The sequence below is a fragment of the Narcine bancroftii genome, chromosome 12, assembly GCF_036971445.1.
Source record: "Narcine bancroftii isolate sNarBan1 chromosome 12, sNarBan1.hap1, whole genome shotgun sequence".
In the NCBI taxonomy this organism is placed as follows: domain Eukaryota; kingdom Metazoa; phylum Chordata; class Chondrichthyes; order Torpediniformes; family Narcinidae; genus Narcine; species Narcine bancroftii.
The window spans coordinates 79,524,394-79,547,448 of NC_091480.1; the positions used below are offsets into that span (position 1 = coordinate 79,524,394).

Genomic DNA, 23,055 nt, shown 5'->3' on the forward strand with positions numbered 1-23,055 from the left:
AAGCGTGGATGAAGTAAATAAATTCCAGAGAGTAGGTGGAAAAGATTCTGCTTGAAATCAAGGCAACTTATGATTGAATGTACTGAAAGGGAGTCTTAATTAAATTAAAATGAATGGAAATCAAAGAGAAAGTTTGGCTGAGGTCCATAACTATGCCAAAGGAAGTTGATTGTGGATGTTAGCTGCCAGTCATTTCTGCCCTGAAATATCGCTGTGGAAGAGCAGTGACCGAGTCCAAGCCAACTTCAGCTGCTTCATCAGTGACCTTCTCTTTGTAGTGTCAGAAATGGGGATGTCACCATCTTCAATTCCATTCCCAACTGTGTTAGATTACCTGGATCACAAAAAAACTCATATCTGACTGTTGTTCATTGACTACAGCCCAGCATTTTAACACCTTCATACCAGTAAAACATAACACTGGTCAAGAATTTTTCTTCCTGAAGACTTTTGGGTGTATTTTAGGGGTTTTGGGCTGCTGATCCCAAAAATAGCCTTAAAAATTTCCTATCATGTACTGTTTTTCAGATATAACATATTTTTGTGAATTCCTGTCATATTTTAAGTCTATTTCAAGCATACAAAACCGTGAAATGCAACGTGTCATTGAAAATTAATTTTCTGCATTCTCACTTGGAAGCAGGTGTCCTTGAGCTGCTGAGTGCTTGTCTTTAGGCTCCTGTACTTTTTCCCGATGGTAGCAGAGTGAAGAGGACATGGCTTGGGTGATAAGACTCTTTGAGGACAGAAGCTGCTTTATTAAGACACCACCTCTTGTGCATGTCCTTGATGGAGTGAAGACTGGTGCCTGTGATGTCGCAGGCTGAGTTAACAACCCTCTAGAGTTTATTCTTGTCCTAAGAGTTTGCGCCTCGAGAGGGAGTCACGTGATGGAGTAGTGGCCAGTAGGAGAATACCAGCCCTCTCCAGAAAAGAAGAAATAAAGTGAAGAAAATACAAAGTTCAAGAAACACAAAACATAACAAATAAAAGATAAAGTTGTGGAGAAAAGAAAAAAAATGGCACCCAAGAAGGAAAAAGTAAAAACAATGGGAAAAAAAGAAGAAAAGACGCCGGAAGAAAAAGCAGAAGGCCTTACCTGCATGAAGAAACAGGGAGCCATCGTGAAGTAAAGAGCCCATTCCCCAAGGTTGGTGCCAACCCCGCAGAGTCGCGACCTCCCAACTGCTGGACTGCAGTGCGCACACTAATGAAAAAGACAACACCAACGGGAGGGGTCCAAGCTGAGGAGCGAACAAACACAGGGCTCTCAGCTGGAAGAAGAAGAAAGCGACAGGAAAGGGAGTGATAGGAAAGAAGAACAGCAACAGGAGGCCCAACAGATGACTAGCCCAGAAGAAGAGAACCAACAGCAAGAAGCCAAGCAAGAAGAAGCCCAGCAAAGTGAGGTAAGCAACTCAACAAGAAAGTCAGAAGAGACACAGATACAAGGAAGAGAAGTAGAAGACACAAACACAGGTGCAGACACAGATGAAGAGGAAGAAGAAGACCAAGATCTTCACAGAGAAATAGAAGGTAAAATAGATGGACAGTATATAGATTTTAAAAAAATTCGAACAAATGAGAGCATTAAAAGAATGGTTGACATTAGAATTTAGTGAAATGAAAAGTATAGAAGAAAAAGTGAATAGAATAGAGCTGGTCATGACAGAAATAGGGAAAAGATTAGAAAATGTAGAAGAATGAGAAATGGCTGTAGAAATGGAAGTGAATGACTTAAGAAGAAAATTGGAAGAAAGTGACAAAAAAGTTAGAGTCACAAGAGTTGTTCGCTCAGAAGATGCATCTAACGGAAAACTATAGTAGGCGAAACAACATAAGGATAGTGGGCCTAAAGGAAGATGAAGAAGGCACAAATATGAAAGAACTCAGCCCATATTCAAGGGAGAGTTAGAAAAACTGAATATAAAGCTAGATTGCTATCAGATCACTCACACCTGTTATTAGCAATAGAACTGGAGGACATCCCACCAAGAACATATAGATGGAGATTGAACTCCATGCTACTTAAAAGACAGGAATTTAGAGAGTTTATTGAACGGCAAATTAAAATGTACTTTGAAATAAATACGGAATCAGTGAAAGACAAATTTATATTATGGGATGCAATGAAAGCCTTCATTAGAGGGCAGATAATAAGTTATGTAACTAAGATGAAAAAGGACTACAATCGGGAAATAGAACAGTTGGAAAGGGAGATAGTAAGTACAGAAAAAGAACTAGCAACAAGGGACGATATAACAAAAAGAAGAGAATTGGCGGACAAAAAAATAAAATACGAAACATAACAAACATATAAGGTGGAGAAGAACATAATGAAAATAAAGCAAAAGTATTATGAACTAGGAGAAAAAACACACAAAATATTAGCCTGGTAACTTAAAACAGAACAAGCTAAAAGAATTGTATTGGCATCAAGGTAAAAGGACAAACAAATAACATATAATCCAATGGAGATTAATGAGAACTTTAAGGAATTTTATGAACAATATACCAAACTGAGAATGAGGGGAAAGATGATAAAATAAAAGAGTTTTTAGCTAAAATTGAACTGCCAAAATTGCAAGAAGAGGAGCAAAACAAGCTGATAAAACCATTTGAAATAGAGGAAGTACAGGATATATTAAAAAAGCTGTTGAACAATAAAATGCCTGGAGAGGATGGATTCCCAATAGAATTCTATAAAACATTTAAAGACTTATTAATTCTTCCTCTCCTGGAAGTAATGAACCAGATTGAAGAAACACAAAACTTGCCAAATTCATGTAAGACAGCAATAATTACAGTAATACCAAAGACAAGGAAGGATCCACTAACACCAGCATCATATAGACCAATATCTCTACTTAATTCAGATTATAAAATAATGCAAAATTATTAGCAAACAGATTTTCCGACTGTGTACCAAAAATAGTGAAACAAGGTCAAACTGGATTTATTAAGAAAAGACGAATAGTGGATAATATCTGTAAATTTATTAATTTAATTCATGCAGTTCAAGGAAATAAGATGCCTACAGTGGCTGTTTCTTTAGACGCAGAAAAAGCCTTTGACAGGGTAGAATGGAATTATTTATTCAAAGTATTACAGAGGTTCAATCTACCAGAAAAATATATTAATTGGATTAAAGCATTATATAATGGACCATTGGCAAAGGTGACAGTAAATGGATATGTATCGAACCAATTTAAATTAAGTAGGTCAACTATGCAGGGATGTCCACTATCTCCCTCACTGTTCGCTTTAGCAATAGAACCATTGGCAGAACTGATAAGAACAGAAAATAAAATAAAAGGGTTAAAAATAAAGGAGAAGGAGTATAAAATGAGTTTATTTGCAGATGACAACATAGTAGACTTAACAGAACCAGAAATATCAATAAAAGAACTAGATAAGAAATTGAAGGAATATGGAGATCAACGCAAATAAAAGTGAAGCGATGCCAATGAGTAATGCAGATTATACAGAATTTACAAAAGAATCACCATTGAAATGGCAAACACATGCAATCCGATACCTAGGTATAGATTAGATAATAATTTAAGCCGCCTGTACAAATTAAATTATCAGCCATTAATAAAGAAATGACGGGAAGACTTAGATTGGAAAGAATTACCACTAACATTGATAGGGATGGTAAATTGCATTAAAATGAATGTCTTCCCAAGGATACAATACTTATTTCAATCGTTACCAATTCCCTTAACAGAGAAATTCTTCAATGAACTAAAGAGAATAATAAAGAAATTTTTATGGAAAGGGGGGAAACCGAGGATAGCATTAGATAAATTAACAGAGTGGTACAACCAAGGTGGTTTGCAGTTACCAAACTTTAAAAATTATTATAGAGCAGCATAATTAAGGTATTTATCAGATTTTTATCAGACAAGGGAAAAACCAGATTGGACTAAGACAGAGTTAGATAAAATAGGGGAAAAGGTACTGGAACATATACTTTATAAGTGGGATGAAAAGCTGGTGCAGTATAAAAGCTCACCAGTACTGCATCATTTTCTCAATTTATGGAAGAAGATTCACTTAGAAAGGAAAAAAACAAATTACCAACTACCAAAATTATTATTGACGCAAAATCAGCTGATCCCTTTTACAATAGATAACCTTTCCTTTAGAGAATGGGAGAGAAAAGGAATTAAAAAAATAGAAAATTGCTTTTTGGGAAATAATTTATTAACATTTGAACAAATGAAGTACAAATATGGAATAACTCATGGTACAATGTTTGTATACCATCAACTGAAAGCCTACTCAAAGGATAAATTGGGAAACAGACTGAGATTACCACAAGGAAGCAACTTTGAATATGTGATTACAGACACAATGATAATTAAAAGATTTATAACGAACATGTACATCAAGCTGCAAGAGAAGGAAAATGATGAATAAGCTATAAACCCAAACAAAAATGGGAAAAGGATTTAAACATAAAGATAAAAAATGAAACATGGGAAAAGTTATGCTCTGGAACTACGAAGAATATAATAAACACAAGGTTACACATGATACAGTTTAATTGGTTACACAGGTTATATATCACGCCCCAAAAATTAAATAAATGGGATCCTACATTATCAGATAGATGTTTTCGCTGTAAGAAGGAAATGGGAACAACAGTACATGCAATTTGGGTATGTGAGAAAGTGAAAAAGTTTTGGGAAGATCTAAATCAGGTATTAAATAAAATCACAAAAAATAACATACCAAAAAAATCCAGAGATCTTTCTTCTGAGTAATATAAGAAGTAAAGAATTAGGCCTCAAACTGGATGAAACACAAAAAAGATTTATTATGATAGCCTTAGTTGCAGCAAAAAAATGTGTAATTTCAACTTGGAAATCAGAAGAGAGCCTGAGAGTACAGCAATGGTACATGGAAATGAATAAATGTATTCCATTGGAATACGTTTAATGGGTTTGGAGGGGGGTGGGAAGGTAGGGGGGGAAAAGGGGGAGAAAATGCCACTGTGTATATTTAAGAGGGAAATGTTTGTATGTATTTTGATTGATATGGTTCACAGTGTGAAAAATAAAATTTTTTTTTTAAAAAGTTAGCGCCTCCACACAAAGCAGTGATGGAATGTTGTCCACGGTACACCTGTGGAAGTTTACGTGAGTTCTCAGTGACATACTGAACCGCCTCAGACACCTCACCAAGTATAGCTGTTGACAAGCCTTCTTTGTGATTGCATCAAAGTGGAGGCTCCAGCACAGATCCTCGGATATGTTAACACGCAGGAATTTGAAGTTGTTGATCCTCTCCACCTCTGAGTCCTTGATGAGGACGGGGTCATGTACAAACAAAAATCAGTGAGAAGACATTTTTAGGTCACATGCTAAATTCAATAAATTTAATGTTTCTCCAAATTCCTATGTGATACAGCAAATCTGAAATTATCTCGGTGTTCAACTTGAAGTTGTCTATAACGCTCCCCAATTTTTTTCAGAAAGCAAACCTTTTGAAAAAATTTGTTGTCCAGTGAAATCTAACTAATCTAAGACTCTGTTCCTCTGCAAATTGACTCTCAAATTCCTCATCAGCAGATTGGCAAACTCAGTACAGGGGCACATCAAGGCTTTGTGCTTAGTTCCCTTCTCTCATCTCTGTACATTCATGACTGCATAACCAAGTTTGGCTCCAATGCAATACATAAATTACCTGACGATGCCTCTATGCTTGGCTGAATAACAGGAAATGATGAATTAGTACACAGGATGATCAAGAATCTGGTTGGCTGTTGTCAGAGCATTCTTGCTCTAAATGTCAACAAGACCAAGATGCTTTTTGTGGATTTTTGGAGGGAGAGGATGTCTATGGTTGCCTCCTATATTTTTGTGAATCTCTTCTGCAAATCCCAATTTGAATTCATTCAATCAGACTTTCATGCATCAAAATTGTCTAATAGAATCATTCTTGGCCACAATTGAGGTGCATTATTTCTCCCTTTGTTTTGGTGCGATACTGAGACACTGTCCTTTCCCAACAGTTCTACTCACCAGTTAATTATCTTCATTTAGTTACACCTTTAAATATCAATGCATGGTCAGAACATTTCTATCAATATCTTTTCCTTGTCCTGTCATTATGCCACTGTGGATAGTAGGATGGATGAGGGCTTGGTAGTATTGTATGTTTAAAACCTATTGGGATAAATGAGTGTATATATAATAAATTGCAAATTGGCAGGAGGAAAAATGTCTTAAAAAATGAACAGAACTGTCAGGAAAACACCTCTGTGTTGATCTCAACAAAGGTGAGATGAGGTATGGCCTGAAATTGACAGTGACAGTATACAAGCAAAGGAAAAGTCCAACTCAGGGCTTTGAGTCCTTTGGGCAAGAACATGAGAATCAATTTCAGGAGAAGGGGTTGATGTTTATAGTAAGATGGTTCATCCGGATTTAATATCAGGGCTCAGGGCCAAGGAAGTCTACCATGCATTGGCCAGTAGAGGTATTGATTTGATTGGAATCAATGCCTTGAAAGAACTGGAAATTAGGATGTGGAAAGGTACAGATCCTTCGAGAAAATACTTTACAATGACTGTTAAATATGTTCCTGTCCACATTATTTGGAATGTAATGGTCTTATTCCCCAAAAAATTCCACATATATCTGAAGAGCACCAAATCTTATATGTATTTTGTTAAATGTTTGAATAGCCTGTAGTACAGACTGGTTTCATCCATCAGTGTCGATGTATCAAACCTTTCAATTTACATGGATATAAATTTATGACAAAACTTGATGGAAACCCAAGGTTACAGAAAAAAGGGCATTGAGTATTATGTGATAATGCTAAGCAGAATTCTTTTCAAGTTGTGTTGATTGCAGATAGGGTGAGGGAGAAGCATTATCTTCATGTGCAACATTTACTATGGGAGGAGAGGGGCTGGTATATTACTCTTTTCATCCACTGTATTGTCCCTTGTTTGTTCGATGCCACTCTACTATGATATAAAGTTCTGCTGGAGTGACATCAAAGATGACATTAAATGTTCTTTTTGCCTCTTATATTTTAATCGTGGACAAGGGAGACTTCATTAATTTTATACTGTTACATCACAGACCAGCAGCAATAGAAATTCACAAAGAAACTTATTGTTTTTCTTTTAAAACAATATATTTATTAACAACTGGTTCTCGATGTGGTAGTAACGACACGATTCAAGAGGAGAGGTTATAATAATAACTATTTACTACTATTTACAAGTAAGTGGGAGCTCTGTACATGGTGGCCATACTGCATCTGGATTCCGTTGAACTCCCAGTCCGCCAATCCGGGAGCCTGCGCAAGCACAAACCGCGAGTACAATGACTGTAACTTGATTGCAGCGGGTGCAGAGCAACTGGTCTACATCCCCTTTCTTTAGTGACTCCCTACATAACATAGTTCACAATTTAACATTACACAACAAAGGAAATGTTCAGATTTTGGTGTTCTGTACTCCTGCTTGCCTTGCTTTTTTTGGGAGGAGAAGTCGGAATTGCCCTGGGAAACAACTGTATTTACAGTTGTTACAGAAACAGGGCCCCTCAGCCCTTCTAATCTGTGCCAAACCATTTTTTTTTGCCTAGTCCCATTGACCAGCATCAAGTCCATAGCCCTCCATACCTCTCCCATGCATGTACCTGTCCAAATTATTCTTAAATGTTAAAAATGAGCCCAAATTCACAACTGGCTGCTTGTTCCATACTCCCACCATTCTGTGTGAAGAAGTTCCCCCTCATGTGTTCCCTAAACCTTTCCTCTTTCACCCTTAACCCATGTCCTCTGGCTTGTACTTCAAGTACCCTCAGTGGAAAAGCCTATCTATATTTATTCTGTCTATCCCCCTCATAATTTTAAATACCTTTATCAAATATTCTCTCATTCTTCTAACCTCCAGGGAATAACATACTAACCTGTTTAACCTTTCTCTATAACTCAGTTCCTGAAGTCCGGCAATATCTTAGTATTTGTTCTCTGCACTCTTTCTATCTTAGTGATAGATTTCCTGTATTAGGTGACCAAAACTACACATAATACTCCCAAATTTTGCCTCACCAATGTGTTATACAACTCTACCATAACATCCCAACTCCTGTACTCAATAATTTGATTTATGAAGGCCAATCTGCCAAAAGCTTTCTTTACAACCCTATCCACCTGTGACATCACTTTCAAGAAATGATGTCTCTGTATTCCCACATCCCTCTATTCTACTGCACTCCTCAGTGACCTACCATTTACCATGTGTGTCTTTCTTAATTTGTTCTTCCAAAATGCAACACCTTACACTTGTCTGCATTAAATTCCATCTCCCATTTTTCAATGCATTTTTCCAGCTGGTCCAGATCCCCCTGCAAGCTTTGAAAACCTTCTTCACTGTCCACAACGCCACCAATCTTAGTGTCATCTGTAAACTTGCTAATCCAATTTACCACATTATCATCCAGATCATTGATATAGATGACAAACAACAATGGTCCTAGCACTGATCCCTGAGGCACATCACTAGTCACAGGCCTCCAGTCTGAGAAGTAATCTTCTATCATTACTCTGTGGCTTCTCTCGTCCAGCCATTGGCAAGTCCAGTTCACTACTTCACCATAGTGTCTGAACCTTTCTGACTAACCTCCCATGTGGGACTTTGTTAAAGTCTAGGTAGACTACATCTACAGCCTTTCCTTCAACTTTCCTGGTAACCTCCTCAAAAAACTCTATAAGATTGGTTAAACATGACCTCCAACGTAAAAAGCCACGTTGGCTATCCCTAATCAGTTTCTGGCTATCCAAATAATTGTATATCTGATCTCTTAGAACACCTTCCAATAATTTACCTACTACTGACGTTAGGCTCACCAGCTTATAATTTCCGGGGTTACTTTTGGAGCCTGTGAGCTACCCTCCAATCCTTTAGCACCACACCTGTGGTTAAGGGCATTTTAAATATTTATGCCAGAGCCCCTGCAATTTCTACACTAGATTCCCTCAAGGTGCAAGGGAATATCTTGTCGAGCTCTGGGGATTTATTCACCCTTATTTGTTTTAAGTCAGCAAGCACCTCCTCCTCTTTAATCTGTATACGTTCCATAATCTCACTGCTTTTTTTCCTTACTTCCCACAACTCTGTGCCTGTTTTCTGAGTGAATATTGTTTTTAAAAAAAGCCATTTAAGATCTCCCCCATCTCCTTTGGCTCCATACAAAGCCCACCACTCTGATCTTCAAGGGTCCAATTTTGTCCCTTACTATCCTTTTGCTCTTAATATACCAGTAGAAACCCTTAGTATTTTCCTTCACATTGTCTGCCTAAGGAACCTTGTATTCTTTTAGCCTTTCTGATATATTTTTAGGTTTTTCTTGCATTTTATATATTCCTCAAGCACCTCATTTGCTCCATGTTGCTATGTATCTCTCTCTTCTTCCGAATCAGATCCCCAATATCCCTCGAAAACCAAGATTCCCATGCCTGCCAACCTTGCCTTTAATCCAGACAGGAACATACCAACTCTGTAATCTCAAAATTTCACCTTTGATGATCTTCCACTTACCTCGCACATCATTGCCTGAAAACAATTTATTCCATTCCACACATTCTAGATCCTTTCTCATTTCTTAAAATTTGGCCTTTTTCCTATTTAGAATCTCAACCTGATCCCCAGACCTATCTTTCTCCATAATTAACTTGAAACTAATGGCGTTATTATCGCTGGACCCAAAATGCTCCCCTACTCCCGTCCTGTCTCATTCCCTAATAGGAAATCCAGTATTGCACTTTCTCTAATTGTTACCTCTATAGATTGATTTATAAAACTTTCCTGAACACATTTGATAAACTCCAAGCCATCCTGCTCTTTTACAATATGGGAGTCCCAGTCAATATGTGGAAAGTTAAAATCTACTATCACAACCTTATGTTTCCTGCAGCGGTCTCCTATCTCTCTACAGATTTGCTCCTCCAATTCTCATTGACTATTGAGCCATCTATAATATCACCCCATGACACAGTGTACTGGTAATGGGAAAAAATGTAGGGAATAAATGTTTAGGGTGATCGATTGGGTGTCAGTCAACCAAGCTGCAGCATCTATTTTGCTGGCTAATAAAAGCTTGTATTATATTCTGCTGGCCATGGTTTAAAAGGCAAAGAATTAAAATGCATTGTGGTGTGAGCAATCTATCACTCACCTCCTGTAATGTAAAAAATAAAATTAAATGTGACGATTGTTAAGCATGTCTGCTGAGGAAAGTAAGATTTTAAATGCTGTATTTTGTTTCAAAAAATAATTTTCTTTGGGATGATGAGGTTTAAAAGAATATCAGAACCCTTGTGGGGGTGGGGTTGTTGGATGCCATTGAGGACATGTTTGTTGCTTGTTATACCTGACAGATTTAAATCTTTCCCATCGGATGAGCTGAGTTAAAACTACCTTTTGTGATACAGGCTTATGCTTAGGCTTGGCACCACAGCAGAATATGGTTCTAAGTCTATACTTTGATTATATTGATTTGCGCTTTAACCTATACATGCTTCTCTTAAGTATTAATCATTTCAGCAAACTATGTCTGGATTTGGATGACCTCCATGCCTGAAACAGTCATTGATTGCACTTGCCAATTGAGTGTGGAGTGCACAGCAATTGGCAATGCAGTTCCTGTGAGCTATAAAATTTACTCAATCCATAAGCTAACATGATGTATGAGTTGGTCTCCCAATAAAAGGAAGTGGACCTTGTAAAGTTGCACTGAAGCCTCTCTATCAACTTTTATTTTCATATTAAAAATATCTGTAACCCTTCCAGGAGAAGTTATTATTGGACCACAAGGTAGAATTACAGCAAGCTCCAAAGGCACTAAATAAAGTATCAAAAGGTAACTGTTTTCTTATGGAGAGGCAACAGGGGTGAAATAGAAGGGTGGGGGGTTGGGTGATAGTGGTGATGAAAGCTTGTGGATGACATCCCAAGATCTCACTTGGAAATAAATTTCAAAACTTCAGTATCAACATTCCAGTTTATCCATTTTTCAGTTCCATTTACCCTTGTACAGCTCTGTTCCATTGCACTATTGACATAAAGCACTTCTCTGCCAGAGTTCTCAAACTATGGCCCCATTAACACATTGCAAAACATGAACCATTCTATTTAGCCTAGCAGTTAGTATACATATACTTAGTTTGATCATGTACAAGGTGCTTGGTAGACATTTAACATTGCAGAAATTGAATGTATTACTGGATATTGGTTCAAGGTTCTTTGTATTGTCACGTAATAATACGTAAAAATGTAACATATATTTGTCTGTTGTAAAGCAGTCAAAGAGTCACCATTAACGTTTTGCATTTTTTTTAATAAAATTTTTTTAAAGGATACAGGAGAATTAATTATGCAAACGAAGCCATCATTACATATTGCAAGCTTAACTGCAGAAAATAGTGTGAGAACCATCGGGAATTTTCAACTATCATATAAATTCAAAATATGTAGGTGCTGGAAATCTTATATATAAAAAAACAAAGAAATGCTCAGCAGGTCAGGCAGCATCCGTGATGAGAGAGAAAGAAATAAGCTTGCAGCTGCTGTCCTTTCATCAGTACATTTGGAGTACTTGCAGCAGATTTTATTAATCTTCTGATCTACAGACATACTCAAAGTTTGCACTGTGGGTGTCAGCAGACTGCTCTTTGCAGGGCAGGGAGTTGTGGAAATGAGAACTAGGGAGAAAGATGGCAAGCTCTGACTTCAGTGTCAAATCTGTCTGAAGATGTTCCCTGCTTCTCCGTGAGGGGGTTGTGGGTTCAAACCCCATTCAAGTGGTAATTAGTAAGTAGCTGTAAGTACAGGATTTAATAGCCTGAATACGCCTGGGATTGTCTGATCTCGGAAGCTAAGCAGGCTCAGGACTGGTCAGTACTTGGAGGGGAGACTGTCTAGGAACACCAGGTGCTGTACATGTCTGTGAAGGACACTGGACAAAGTGGTAACTCTCTGCCTTACAGTAGACAAAAAAGTTAAAGAATTTCATGAATGTTACATTCTAAACAAAGTATTACATGACACTAATGGAACCTTTACCTTTAATTTATCTTGCTGTGATACTGAGAGGGTGCTTGACCCTTTGTGGGTGTTATTTTTTGTATGATCTATTAAATGAGGGCTCCATTTACTCCCTCAGGAAGGTAGAGACATGGAGCTACACAGCATTGGAAACAGGCCCTTCAGTCCAGCACGTCCATGCTGACAAGTTGCTCATCCAACCTTCAATTGACATGATTAAAAGGACAATACCTCTCAAGCAATATTGCTGGCTCTCCTCTCAACTCTGGATCACCTCAAAAACAGCAATTCATATATACGGCTCTTCAGAGACTACAGCTCGACCTTCAATACCATTATTTCATCAGTGTTGGTCAAGAAACTACAAACTCTAGGCCTCTGTACCCCCTTCTGCAACTGGATCCTTGACTTTCCCATTGGAAGACCACAGTCAGTATGACTTGGAAACAACATCTCCTCCTCACTGATTATAAACACAGGCACACCCCAACGATGTGTGTTAGCCCACTGCTCTATTCATTTCCAATGCCATCCACAGTTGTCGGCAGAATCACAAAACGGCAATGAGGAAACGTACAGGAGGGAGATAGATCAGCTCGTTAAATCGTGTAACCACAACAACCTTATGCTCAATGTCAGCAAAACTAAGGAGATAATTGTGGACTTCAGGAGGAAGTCATGGGAACACAATCCAGTCCTCATCGAGGGCTCAGTAGTGGAGTGGGTCAAGAACTTCAAATTCCTAGGTATCAACATCTCCGAGGATCTGTCCTGGAGCTTCCATGTTGATGCAATCACAGAAGGCTCGCAAACGGCTATACTTTGTGAGGTATCTGAGGAAATTCAGTATGTCACAGAAGACTCTCTTAAACTTCTACAGGTGTACCATGGAGAGCATTCTGGCTGGTTACATCTCTGCCTGGTATGGAGGCGCAAACTCTCAGGACAAGAATAAACTCCAGAGGGTTGTTAACTTGGCCTGCGACAAAACAGGCATGAGGCTTAACTCCATTGAGTTCATCTACATGAGGCAGAGCCTTAAAAAAGCAGCCTCTATCCTCAAGGACCCCCACCACCGAGGCCATGCCCTCTTCACTCTGGTACCATCGGGGAAAAGGTAAAGGAACCTAAAGGTGAGCACTCAGTGGCACAAGGACAGCTTCTTCCCCGCTGCCATCAGATTCCTGAATAATCAATGAACCAAAGACACTGCCTTATTTTTTGTGCACTATTCTTTTTATTTTTTATAGTAATGTTGTAAGATGGTTATAATCTGAATGTTTGCTCTATGATGCTGCAGCAAAATACCGAATTTCATGACTTGTTCATGACAATAAATCTGATTCTGAGGTGTTTGTGAGGCCTTGCTGTGCGATAGTTTACTGATGATATTCCCACATCACAACAGCAACTACATTTTGAATTTACTCCATGCATTGTAAAGGGCCATGAAAATCTGAGATTATTAAGTGAATCATTCCCACCCAATGGATAATTGATTGGGAATTTGGGAATCCTTTTGGTTTCCAAGCCATGACCTCTCAGTGGTGGAATCCAGCTCATTCACAACTGACCAGCTGCTCCTGTTCACATTAGGAACAAGCCTCATATTTTGCTCTTTAGCCTTTTAGTGCTTCCTCCCATTACAGTTAATCAGTTGAGAACCAGTTAGTGCTGTTGTTTCCTTGTTGGATGGCACCAGCAGCATATTCTTGTCCGTTAAGGATAGAGTCCTGACCTCTAGATCGCGAAGTGAGAGTAAATATATAAAACATTCTCACTCTCTCCAAATTTAACATTCCAGTTGACTCACTGTCAAATATTTGAAGTTTGCCAAACTTCTGTTTTCAGTTGCCTCTGAATTAAAAGAAATTCATTGCTTCTGGGTTTGTTTTTCTTGTTAATTCATTCTTTGTCTATCATTTTATTTTCTTTGGTTACCCAAATTCCTCTGTGTCTTGTTCTCCTATATTCTTCTGAAGGCACACAGGCAAGGACCCATGTGTATGGCACTACACCTCAGTGCACTTCATGTGTGAATTGAGGGCCGGGGTGTGTGGGCAAGTTGGATGTCCCCGAGATCAATCTTCAGGTGCAATAGCAGCTTGGATGGTGGCTCATCAAGAATATTGGGAATATCTGGATGTAGTAATTATTGTTTGTTTGTGATGATTAATCTTAAATAAAATATTTTTAAAAAATATTGGGAATACTCTCAGTCTTTTCCCGAGAGAGGAATTGCAGTGAACATCTCAGAAGACAAATTTCATGAGAAGTTTTTCTTATCTTTTGGCAGAATGAATGATCATCTGAGGCAGTTGTCCCAAGGGTCTTCAAAGGAAGGCCTTCAAAAAGGGAGCTCAGGAGTTGCGATTATCAGTGACAAGGACAATGACAGGTAGAAGGATTGTGAGACACCTCAAGACCCTTCCACAGCTGGCACCTCAAGTACTGTGATCCCCATAATGCATGAGCAAAGATAATGAAGGGAAAGAGGTAACTTGCAAGCAAACCTCACAACTGATCTAATATTAGGTGGGCAGTGGAGGGTGTAGGTCAATGGTTCTCAACCTTTTTTTCCATTCACATGCCACCTTAAATAATCCCTTACTAACCACAGAGCACCTAATTGTCGAGCATTGACTACAGCTGGTGAGAACTTGTAGGTGGGTATGGACTTCTAAGTGAGGACAAGAATTTGCCCAGCTGTGATGCTCCATGTGTTGAATAACTCATCTATTCTGAAAATAACTTAGGTGGTTGTGTTACTGTGAGTGCTGCTACTTTTGGGAAGAAAGTACAGATGTCCAGCACCTCTAGGTTTGGGAACAGTTTTGATCCAATGGCTATCAGGCTCTTGAACCTTCCTTTATATCCTTAACTATACACTACTCCAGGTCAACAAAAGGACCCGTCTGCACTATGGTAGATAAAAGTCATGTATGTTACATTTTAAATGTATTATTACGTGACAATAATGGAAACTTTACCTTTTTACCTTTATTGAAACACCACTTTTTTTCTTGTACTAACAAACTGTGTTATCTATCTATCTATCCTTTATTCTCTCTTTCCATTCTGGGGTAATTTAATTAATACCATTTTAGTTGGTGCGTCTTACATGCATGCTTGGTTACAGCATTTACAAATTTTGGTGCATCTATATAGGTCAATAATCGTGATTATTCAAGACAATAGAAAAAATAATAATCTCAGTTTCTATTGATCAACAAAATGCATCATTAAGATGAAAGAATATTTCAACTGTTTGGAAATTAATCACCAAGAAATAAAAGGAAAAAGTTAGTTTGAGACGCTGAAGATAGACGCAAGAATATGCAGGGAATAGAGGGGTATGGATCATTTACAGATAGCAGGATAATAAAGAGTAAATTATCTTTTTATAAAATTTGAACACTTTAATATTTATTAAAACATTGAAGGAGTTTTGACTGACTAAAGATAAGGGCAATGAAGAATCCCTTTGCCTTCTACATAGTATGAAATCGTAGAATATGACTGCCCAGGAGGCCTTTTGACCCATCGCATTTGTGTCAGCAGTTATAATAAATCACTGTGCCCTGGTTGCCAATCCACTTCCCATAGGAGTTTCTCTCTACTGCTTTTTTAAAACCACTTAAAATCTTGAGCAACTCATTAATTCTCCCCCTAACCATCTCAACCAGAGGCCTCCCCACTCCCTGATATCAAGCCAGGAATTTCCTTTGCAGTCTTTCCCAGATCTTGATACTCTTCCTCAAGTATATAACCTTGGCCACTGTGAGCACTATCACACTGGAGACAGGAGAAAGGTGTTTTGTGATTGACCAGCATTCTGTTCAGAGAAGGGGGGTTGCTTATGAATGGAGGGTCTGTAGTGGCAGCTACTAACTCTGAAACACACCACAGGATGCTGAGGGGGTTTCAGTTGAACTGATTTATTCAAACTTCGCGCATGCCCTTTAAGGGCAGCGTGAGCTCCGCCCCGGGCAGGCGGTGACGTCTTCACGTCTGCCTGAGGCAAGTGTGGTGGCCTAAGCCACGAGGCACTGAGGACCCCCGACGGCGCCATTTTCCCACTACTGCCCCGTCGGTGCGGTGATACAAGAGGGGCTGGTTCGCCACGAAAGATGTGTGCCACCACACAACCCCCCCCCACCCCCAGAACTGGCTTACGTGTCTCACCACTTGGGCGGCCGACCCTGTCGTTTAGGTCGGACTGTCAGTACTGGCTGGTTGAGGTCCAAGTGTGCCACCTTGAATCTATCAACCGCGAATATCTCCTCCCCGCCCCCAATGTCCAAAGTGAATGTCTTGCCTGAGTGTTTCAGGACTTTTTAGGGGCCTTCATAGGGATGGTGCGGGGTGTGGGCCACGCCGGACAAAAACAAAGTCTGTCGTAGCCAGCTCCTTGGCCATGCAAGACGGGTAGCTACCATGGTGGGTCGGTGGTGGGGGCGCAAGTGAGGTGAGTTTGTCTTGCAAGTCTGCCAGCAGGGTCCGATTCTCGGTCGCGGAACCAGTGCTTGGGCTGAAGAACTTCCCGGGTAGTGACAACGGTGTGCCGTAGACCAGCTCTGCGGACGATACCTGTAGGTCTTCCTTCGGGGCAGTTCTGATGCCAAGCAGGACCCAGGGCAATTCATCCATCCAGTTGGGGCCGGTGAGGAGTGCCATGAGAACTGACTTAAGGTGTTGGTGGAAACGCTGTTAGTCTGGGGATGGTACGCAGTGGTATGGTGAAGCTTAATTCTCAGGAGGTTTGCCAGCTGCAACCAGAGGGGAGACATGAACTGGGCGTCCCTGTCGCTCATCATGTGTGCTGGAATGCCGAACCTAGTGATCCAGTGGGTGAGCAGAGTTCTGGCGCAGGACTCAGCGAAGTGTCTTTAAGTGGGATGGCTTCCGGCCACCTCGTCGTGTGGTCAACCACAGTCAACAAGTAGCGGGCGTCCCTGGATATCAGTAGGGGGCCCACGATGTCAATGTGGATGTGCTCGAACCTCTTGGTTGGGGGGTCGAATTGTTGCACCAGAGCCTTAACATGGTGCTGAACTTTAGAGGCCTGGCACTGTGTGCAGTTTCTCGCCATCTGGGCCATTTGCTTCTTGAGGCCGTGCCACACAAAACATTCCACTACCATGCACACCGAGTCCTTGACCGAGGAGTGAGCCAAGTCATGGACCATGCTGAAAGCCTGCGGCCTCCATTGCGACAGGACTACCGGGTGCAGTGAACCAGTGGAGACGTCGCAGAGTAGCATGTTGGGGCTGTCCGGCAGTTTAAGGTCCTTGAGGCAGAGGCCCATGATGGCAGTGCGGAAGGCCTGAGTTTCCTCATTTCCTTTCTGCATCTGCGCTAGCTGGGTGTAGTCCAGGCCGGGGACAAGTTGTGGATGGTGGGCTGTGAGAGCGCGTCTGCAACAACATTGTCCTTACCCGCTTGGTGTTGGATGTCGGTGGTGAATTCCAAGACGTAGGACAGATTTCACTGTTGACGCACCGACCAGGGATCTTTGGACATGGCGAGGGCCTGGGTGAGTGATTTGTGGTCGGTGAATACCGTGAACAGCCTGCCCTCCAGGAAATACCACAAGTGCCTGATGGAAAGGTACAGGGCCAGGAGCTTCGTGTTGAAGGCGCTGTATTTAAGTTCAGGAGGGCGGAGGTGCTTGCTGAAGAACGCAAGTGGGCGCCACTGGCCGTTGACCGATTGCTCCAGGATGCCACCGATGGCCATGGGCGAAGCATCCACTGAGAGTGTGGTGTGGATGTCGGGTTGCGGGTGGGCCAGTAGGGTGGCGCTCGCCAGTGCGTCTTTCATCGTGGTGAAGGCATTCTCGGCCTCTTCCGTCCACTCCAGGGTCTTACTTTTGGCGGCGATTAGTGCGAACAACGGCCTCATGATGTGAGCCGCCTCTGGGATGAAACATCCCGGTGAATTCTTGGGTCTGAATTCTTGCAGACCCTTGAGGGTGTCAGGCTTCAGGAACTGGCGTATGGCTGCGACCTTTTCAGGTGATGGGGTGGCCCCGTCCACAGAGATGGTATGGCCCAGGAACTGCAGGGACTCCTTGCTGAACTGGCATTTAGCCACATTGACGGTGAGGCTGAACTCTGCCAGGCGAGCAAATTGTGCGCCAAGGTGGATTTTGTATTCCTTGTGTTCCGACTGGCGATGAGAATGTCATCGAGATAGATAAACACGAAATCCAGGTCTCTGCCCACTGCATCCATTAGCCGTTGAAATGTCTGGACTGCTTTTTTAAGACCAAAGGGCATCCACAGAAACTCAAATAGGCCAAAGGGGGTGATAATGACAGTTTTGCCAATATCGTCGGGGTGGATCAGGATTTCATTATACCCCCGTACCAGGTCGACCTTCAAGAAAACCTGGGCACCGTGCAGGTTGGCCGTAAAGTCGTGTATGTGCGGGATGGGGTATCGGTCCGGCGTGGTCGCGTCATTCAGCCGGCGGTAGTCTTCGCATGGGCGCCAGTCCCCGGAGGCCTTTGGGACCATGTGGAGGGAGGGAGGCCCAAGGGCTATCCGACCTGCGGATGATTCCCAGCTCCTGTAGCCGGGAGAATTCCTCTTTTGCCAGTTGTAGCTTCTCGGGGGGCAACTGTCTGGCTTTGGCATGGAGGGGTGGTCACTGGGTCGAGATGTGGTGGCGGACGCCGTGCTGGGGCATGGCTGAAGTGAACTGAGGCCTCAGGATGGTGGGGAATTCGTTGAGTATACAAGTATACTCGTTCATGGGGGCGCTGATGGAAGCTATTCCCGAGTCACACGTGTTTGTGGAATCGAGGTGGACGGTTTGAAAAGTGTGGGCGTGCACCAACCGCTTGCCTTTTATATTTACCAACAGGCTGTGCACCTGTAGGAAGTCAGCTCCCAACAGCGCCGTGCCCACCGTGGCCAGTACGAACTTCCAGCGAAACTTGTCCATGCCAATCTGAATCTGGGCGCTGTGTGTGCTGAAAGTCTTGATTGTGGATCCGTTGGCTGCCCGTAGTGTGAGGCCTCGTGCTCGGGTACGGGTCCTGAGGGCAGTCAGGGGAAGCACACTCAGCTCTGCTCCAGTGTCCACCAGGAAACATCGGCCACTGGTCTTATCAGTCACGTGCAGGAGGCTGTTAGTGTGGCCAGCCGTCAACGGCGGCTGGCCGGGCCATTTCCCTGAAACAAGCAGGGCTGCCGCACTTGTGAGCTTGAGCCCCCCAGCGTTGATGGTGGAAGCACCAGGTGGAGTGGAGCTCTTCTGGTTTGTGCTTGGGGGGCACCTGCGGTCGGCTGGGTCCGGGGCGGGTAACCTGGCTGAGGGCGGCCTTGTTTTGTCCGCCAGAGCATGTCCGCGCAGGCTGCGACTCTGTGGATCTCAGAAATCCTCATCTTCCAGCAGGAGTTGGATGTCTTCAGGCATCTGCTCGAGGAAAGCCTGCTCAATCATCAGGCAGGGTCTGTGGCCCTCTTCCAGTGTGAGCATCTCATCCATGAGGGCACATGGGGTTCTGTCGCCCAGACCGTCGGGAGAGGCTGAAGGTCCCGAGGAGGAGGTTTTTGAGAGCTAGGAATTTACCTTCCTCCGGTGGGTTGTGGATCAGGACATCCACCCTGGCCACGGTTTCTTGATTGAGCACGCTCACAACGTGGTAAAACATCGTGGCGTCTGAGGTGATGTGTCTGAGGCGAAACTGCACCTCCGCCTGCCCGAACCAAATGCGTGGTTGATGCGTCCAGAACGGGGGGAGTTTCACCGCAACCGCATTGAGTGCTGCTGAATCCACATCGGGAGTCCAGAAAACCACGTCTGGACTCACTGGAGTCACCAATGTAGCGGCAGCTACTAACTCTGAAGCACACCACAGGATGCTGAGGGGTTTCAGTTGAACTGATTTATTCAAACTTTGTGTGCGCCCTTTCAGGGTGGTGTGAGCTCCACCCTGCGCTGGCGGTGACATCATCATGTCCGCCCGAGGCATGCGCCGTGGCCTAAGCCACGAGGCACTGAGGTTCCCAGACGGTGCCATTTTCCCGCGGCTGCCCCACCGACGCAGCAATACAAGGGGGGGCCGGTTCGCTACGAGCTATGTGCGCCGCCACTGGGCAAAATTATTTGCTATAATGTGGTAAACTTTGACCAGATGTAAGTTTTGTGATATCTTTACTATTCAGCCAACTGAAACTTTGAAGACAAATAAAAAGCATTCCTTAGGTTCTTTATTCCCCCAACACTCACACCTATACTATTGACCTACAAACAACAAAGTAGAAGAAAGTCACTATGGGACATTCAGGAACGCTGCTTCAAGCCAAAGACGCTAGTGTAGAATTATAACAGTAGATCTGGATTCAATCAGGAAGGTAAAGAAATATCAAGAAACACATGGGAAATTATGGAATGATACCTGAGTGTGAGTCAATACCCTCAGGGCAGGAGGGGAAAGAACTGAAAGAAGCATTAATGACAGCATGGAGTGAGGATTCAGTAAATAGTTAAAACCATTCTCTGGATCAATATAGATTTCATTTAGCAGAGCATTTTTGCCCTAGAAATATTCCAAATATGAATTACAAGGTGTGTTGTCATGTAGGGAACTATGTTGTAAAATTCTTCCCACCTTTCAATATCACCAGGCAACGGTTAGTTAATTCCACACAGGGTCATGACCATCAAGGGTGGAAAAGACATTTGTTATTTTGTTACAAGGTTGAAATCACGACTTTGTTGAAGCAATGCTCCTTGCATATGTGCCTGTCTCTTTGTACCTTTCTTGTTTCAGATGAATATGGATTAATCTTTCTAACTCCAAGCACTCCAGTGGTGATTAAACACAATTGCATTTGACGTTATACATGTAGCCTGCCATTTATTCCTTGTTGAAAATGTAGCAGTCCTGAAGCCTGCAAAGATTTGGAGGATTTCAATACATCAGCATAATTGAGTATTTTGATGAGGTAACCCCAGAGAGGGGAAGCAGGTGAACACAAGGGGGATAATTGATGCAGGTAGGCTGGTAGATGTGGTCTATATGGATTTTAGTAAGGCATTTGACAAGGTCATGGGGCATGGGAACCATGGAACCTTGGCTGTCTGGGGAAAAAAAAATTGGCTTGCAGGTAGAAAACAGAGTAGTTATGGAAGGAAAGTATTCTGCCTGGAGGTCAGTGACTAGTGGTGTGGTGAAAGGTATTTGCATAGATGTGTGGACTGGCCAGTCCGAACTTCCCTGACCTTCCCTAACCCCTCCCTTGGCTCCTCCCCAGATTTCCCAATAAAGGCTGGCGTGTCCGGACTTGCCCCCTCTTGCTCCTGTACCTGGAACCTGGCCAAGTAGTGTATCAGTAATGCTCAGGTTTTTGGTAATTAAAGCCATTTAATCACTCCATCATGTCAATGTGATTATTGTGTGGACCACAGTTTAATTACCAAAACAAAAGCCATGGAAGCTCAGCACACTGGACAAAGCAGTAGCGATTGGGAAGATGCCCGGTTACGTAGCATACAGACGGTGGAGTCGACTCAACCACATGGTGCAGTAGTGGACACATCCCTGGGGTCTGCATCAACTCTGCAGCGGGTAATGGGAGAAGTTTGCTGGCCGACCACGTTCACAATTGAACCCAGGGAGCCCAACGCAGACGTTACCTTTGAGGAGTGACTGCATGGTATGCAGACATTCATGTGTTGCCTAAACCTAAAGGATTCTGAAGATAAGTACGATCTCCTGTTCGCACCCTGGGCAATCGGGCGTTTTGAATAATTAGAGACTGCTGGACGTACAACGAGGTGATGGGCCTGCTGCAGATGCAGTACGGGACCCCGACTAAACCAATGTACGCAAGGTACAAATTAATGACCCGGCATCAAGTCCCTGGGGAGCCCTTCACACAGTTTGTGCAGGCGATGAGAGAGCTGGTTAGAGCCTACGGGTGTACCGTGGTGAGTGCCTCCGAGTGTGCCAACGAGCTGATGTGGGACGGACTGCTGACAAGATGCTATTAACCCAGGTACGTCAAAGACTTCTGGAAAAAGGTAGCTGCATGTTGGAAGAAGTACTGGATTTGCAGGAGGTGATGGAGACTGTGGTGCAAAGCTGTGAGGCTTACACCATTGGCGGTCCAGAATGAGGGTACCGCCAAGTTGGTATATGGCATCAACGGCAGCGGCTGCCAGGTCCGGGAAGTGCGGGTTCTGCAAGCTGGCCAGGCACCCCCAAAAGTCCAGCCCGGCCAGGAATGCAGCGTGCTCAAATTGCCAAAAGAAAAGGCACAATGGAAGGTGTGCCAGGGACAGCCCACTAACAACAGTGCCACATGTGATCCGAGGGACGGGTCGCCATCTTAGGGGGAGCTGTCATCAACATGACCATCGCTAATGTCACTTCCAGCTTCAGATCAGCGATCACTAACTTTATCTCCGGTCCCAGCCATGTGCGAGTACTGGGGGCGGCCATCGTCTGAGGCGCCGAGTCCATCATATTACCGACAGGAATGGTGACTCTGAATTGAACCTAACCCTGGCCTCTGTTACGCTGAATCAGAACAGGCCTCACCAGGTGGCGCGATCGATGATGAACATTGAGGTAAACGGTCGCATTATGGGTTGTTTGAGCACCGAAAGTTTTATCCACCGGACTTAATAAAGTGCCGTGTACTGATGGAGTCTCCAGAAAAATGCCAAATATCCCTGGCATCTAAAGCCCAGTCCGCAGAGATGTGTGGGTACTGTCAGGTAGATTTAAGGGTGCGGGGCAGGGAGTATAGGGATTTTAAAACCATGATAATGCCCAAACTCTGCGCCAGTTATCCTTGGGATAGACTTCCAGTGTCAGGTGCAAAGTGTGACGATGCAGTTTGACGGTCCACACCCCCCGATCACAGTGCAGAATGAGGAATTCGGCCCAGCCAATGAGAGTTGGCTGGGCAGTATGTGTGGGCTGTCCACCCTTCGGGTACCTCCACCTCCGCTATTTG

At 42.8% G+C, this 23,055-nt stretch overlaps 1 long non-coding RNA gene across 3 annotated transcripts in view; it reads left to right on the top strand.

Moving 5' to 3' along the window:
- LOC138747633 (uncharacterized) overlaps window positions 1-23,055 on the top strand; it is a 74,421-nt gene that overhangs the window by 27,624 nt on the left and 23,742 nt on the right. Inside the window, exon 4 of one of the 3 annotated variants that reach the window (XR_011347588.1) lies at window positions 14,373-14,566. The exons of the other annotated variants lie outside the window; for them this stretch is intronic. This is a non-coding gene — a long non-coding RNA (uncharacterized lncRNA). Of the gene's footprint in view, window positions 1-14,372; window positions 14,567-23,055 lie in introns of those variants that run through there. 3 annotated transcript variants of the gene reach the window in all.